This window comes from Limulus polyphemus, unplaced genomic scaffold (assembly GCF_000517525.1).
Source record: "Limulus polyphemus unplaced genomic scaffold, Limulus_polyphemus-2.1.2 Scaffold8773, whole genome shotgun sequence".
Lineage (NCBI taxonomy): Eukaryota > Metazoa > Arthropoda > Merostomata > Xiphosura > Limulidae > Limulus > Limulus polyphemus.
The window spans coordinates 9,577-13,351 of NW_013674383.1; the positions used below are offsets into that span (position 1 = coordinate 9,577).

General features: G+C 32.0%; 1 non-coding gene across 1 annotated transcript; it reads left to right on the plus strand.

The window, feature by feature from the left end:
• Positions 1–2,553: 2,553 nt before the first annotated feature.
• Positions 2,554–2,635, plus strand: Trnas-gcu. Its single transcript has one exon. It is a non-coding gene; the product is annotated as a tRNA-Ser (tRNA).
• The last annotated feature ends 1,140 nt before the right edge of the window (positions 2,636–3,775 follow it).

The window sequence follows — 3,775 nt, forward strand, 5'->3', positions numbered from 1 at the left end:
TGTAGCTTTGACAGACACCTATGAATTTTCAAAGTGGAATTGTACTAGGCACAGCACACTTCAGGTGCACTGCATCTAAATACAAATGTTGATTCAGTACTCCCAGACAATCTGAGCTCACCAGTAAAAGATTGTAGCAGCAATCTACATTGATATCATCAACGATAACTCAATAAGCTATTGACTTGGTATAACTTAGTATAGATATAGCCAGTGCTTAGATAGACTGATTGCAAAAGTAGAGTATCACATACATATCAGAAAGTGTATAGCTATTCCCTATTGTAACACCAAAAAAAAGGATGTTATTGTTGTTATTTTGTCAATAACATTGTTGAACATAAAAGATAAATGGCTGATAAAAAATATACTAAACACACTTGCACTACAAACAGACAAAATTGTGGTTGTATAGTAAAATGTGAAAAACAGTAAAGTGAGTCTCACATTTCTCCGACTTTGAAGTCATTCCCCAGTAAAATATATTGGTAAATTAAAGAAAGACAATGGTCAATGCATAGCAATGTTGAAATAAATAAGTACATGATGTAGATTATTAGATATCAGTTCTACAATCTGAGCAACTCACTATTAATATATCACAAGTTACAGCTTTTACAGTAAGAAAGAACAATTTAAAAACAGGTACACTAGCGCGATCATTCTCAATTACAAAATAGAGAAATCATTGTAGTATTGTTCAAATCAGTAATTGTGATATGCGGTGTCATTTATGTTTACGTTTTGTAACACTAAATTTTAGTCTCACGTTATCCTTCATCTGAGTTAACTATAACATTTTTACTGTTTTCGGTCACATCATAAAAATAATACAATGTAAGAAACGTTGGTGGACTATTCTATAATAATTGTTTTAGTTTTTAATAGCATTATCTCCTTTTCCGAGAACGAATCAACGGAAAAGATTTTAAATGTTAACTTTTATTTCACTACAAAATTACAAACTAATTCTTACGTAAACATTTTGTTGCTTGTGTCGTGAATGATTCGGTATACATTTTGTCTTATTGACGTCAACAAAATGTAAAGTTAACTCGAACCTTCGGGACTATAGCTTAGTGAATTAGCAGTCAACAACCTTAACCATTGTGCCATCTCGTCTTTCTTACAACTTAAGTCTGAGAAACTATAATCATCATAAACTACGAACTAACTAGATTTTTTATGTTATAGAATAGAAAACATATGTTGTGCCGTTCATCTTCTAAGGTGTAATTAGTACATTAATGGAACTATAAACTGATATTACATATAACTCTGTAGTGAACGCGAAAGTATCAAAAAAGAACTGATAGGCAACCACAAAGTTAACTCAAACGATGGCTGAACCAACCGAGTCATTTAAGTTGGAGCTCTTCATAGGGAACGACGAAAGAAAGTGGGATAGTCTGAGAAGTTCTAGTACGTATTCAAATTTTTAACGTGTATGAAGCACAAGTCACGGGTAGAAACACTATAAAGTTTGGAGGGACAGGCTAACCATTAGACACAGACACTGTCTCAAAGGACAAATAAATCTCTCTTAACTTTGAATATGAATATTAAAACGAGGAAGAACAAACTATCCGTTTGCAATAAAGCAAAGGTCACAAAGTGTAACCAACAATGTTAATCCATGCCCTATCGAGTTTCCCATCACCAAATAATGGTGTCGTTTCTCCGTAAAATTCCTTTGTGTGTTGTCCTTCACACCCTCAACATGTAGCTGCAATATGAAGGGTGATTCTTCTGTCGTTTCCCTAGTTTACATGTTACTGAAACTACCGAACATAAGAGTTTTGTGATGAGGTAGAAGAACCACCACATCATTTCTGAGACATAAAGCCCAACCTTTATGAAATCTTTTTTCTACAAATGTTCATGTTTTCTTGTTGATCATATGTTGAACTGGACGTTGTTCTCATTTCTAAGAAACGAAATAACAATTTTAATACATTTTTATAAATAGTTATTTACAATTATTTCTGAAATGTTCTTTCTTTTGAGAAAGAAATTGCAGAATGAGAAAACAAATGTCTTACGTTGTTTGTAAATATCCAAAAATTTTATATTTCCCTTTAATATTTATCTTAACAAATAATGTAGTAAGGCTTAATACAGTGAAGATATTTTCGGTATACACTTATTTAAAGATGTGCTTTACAATCAAAACCATATTATAACAATAACAGTTCAACCATCTTGACTTAGATTAGGCATTATATGAGCTGTTAGCAGACTTTCTGTTATATTGAGTTGTTGTTAATTTTGGACTGGTATTATTAAAATGTTCTAAAATTATTGCTGTAAGCTGTTGTAACATGACTTGTGATGTTGGATGTATTCCCAAGTTTTCTCATCTTAAAAACATGAGTCACATAAGTACACGATTCTTGAATTTAACCGTTTCGCTTCTATATCAACACATCTCTGATAGTCGTACCTTGGAAGATGAACAGTACTACAAATGCTTTCTATTTCATAAAATAACAAATAAATATTTAATTCATTGTTTATGACGATTACAGTTTCCAAGACATAAATTATTTTACAGACGAGGTGGCCGAGTGGTTAAGGCGATGGACTGCTAATCCATTGGGCTTTGCCCGCGTGGGTTCGAATCCCATCCTCGTCGAGATAAAGATATATGTTGTTGTTATTAATAACACAGTGTAAATACTGAACCAATTACGACAGAAACGATAAAATATTTACGTAAGAATCAACTTGATTAAAATTCGTAATTTTATGATGTAAGAGAACTTATCACTTAGAATATTGCTACTGACTTTTTCCCGCAAAAAGAAATAATGCTTTTATCTAATATTAGAAAACTTAAACGTAAGTGACACTGCATATTACAATTACTGATGAAAACAAAACTACAATGATTACACTCTACTTTTCAAAATAATCTTCAAAACCTATTTGCTTAGTTACATAACAAACTATAAAGTGAAAGTCAAGAAGGATGAAATTCAAAACCCATTGGGTTTTTCAGGGGGGGGGGAGACAAACCCTATGGATCTACTTTTCTTCGCCTGATGGTATCAGCATCTTGTTAATGTTATTGTTAAAGGCTATAATAATGAATAGTAAAAAGGGAGATTTTTAATAATATGATGAATTTAACAATTCATCTTACAAATTCAAATAAAAACTATACTTACATCTAATGAAGCATCACTGCATCCATCTGGGCCACAGAGAACATGTTTTGATTAAATTAACAATAAGGCAAACTATCATGACCCTGAAGCATTGTTGAATTAATCGAAGACAGTTGAACTCTATGATTGTGGCAAAATGAATATACCTTTCTTTTCGAGGCAAAATTCTATGGATCTACATCGTCTTAATCACACCGCTACCTCGTCTGACGATATCAACATCTTGTTAACACTGTTGTTAAAGGCTATAATAATCAGTAATAAAAAGGATAGCTCTGATAGCTTTAAGGTTAACTTTCACATTTGTTTATGTGGATGCTGTTTGGTTTGGGCCTATAAGTTAGTTAAATATTTAAGTAATTGTTTAAGATCGCCAGTGAGTAAAGAGTTTATAACTTGTCACACAGGATAACTGAACACGAGATTTTATTTATACTACAGTTCATTATTGTTACTTAAGTTCGGTTAAGTCGAAAGTTAACTTACTGTGTTACATTTTATCTTAGAAACAGTCTCTGTAATTCTTTTATTTTTAAACAATAGCTTAAGGTACAAAAGGGAGAACTCAAATACTATTAAGATCCTGTGATTTAATAAAAGCATTG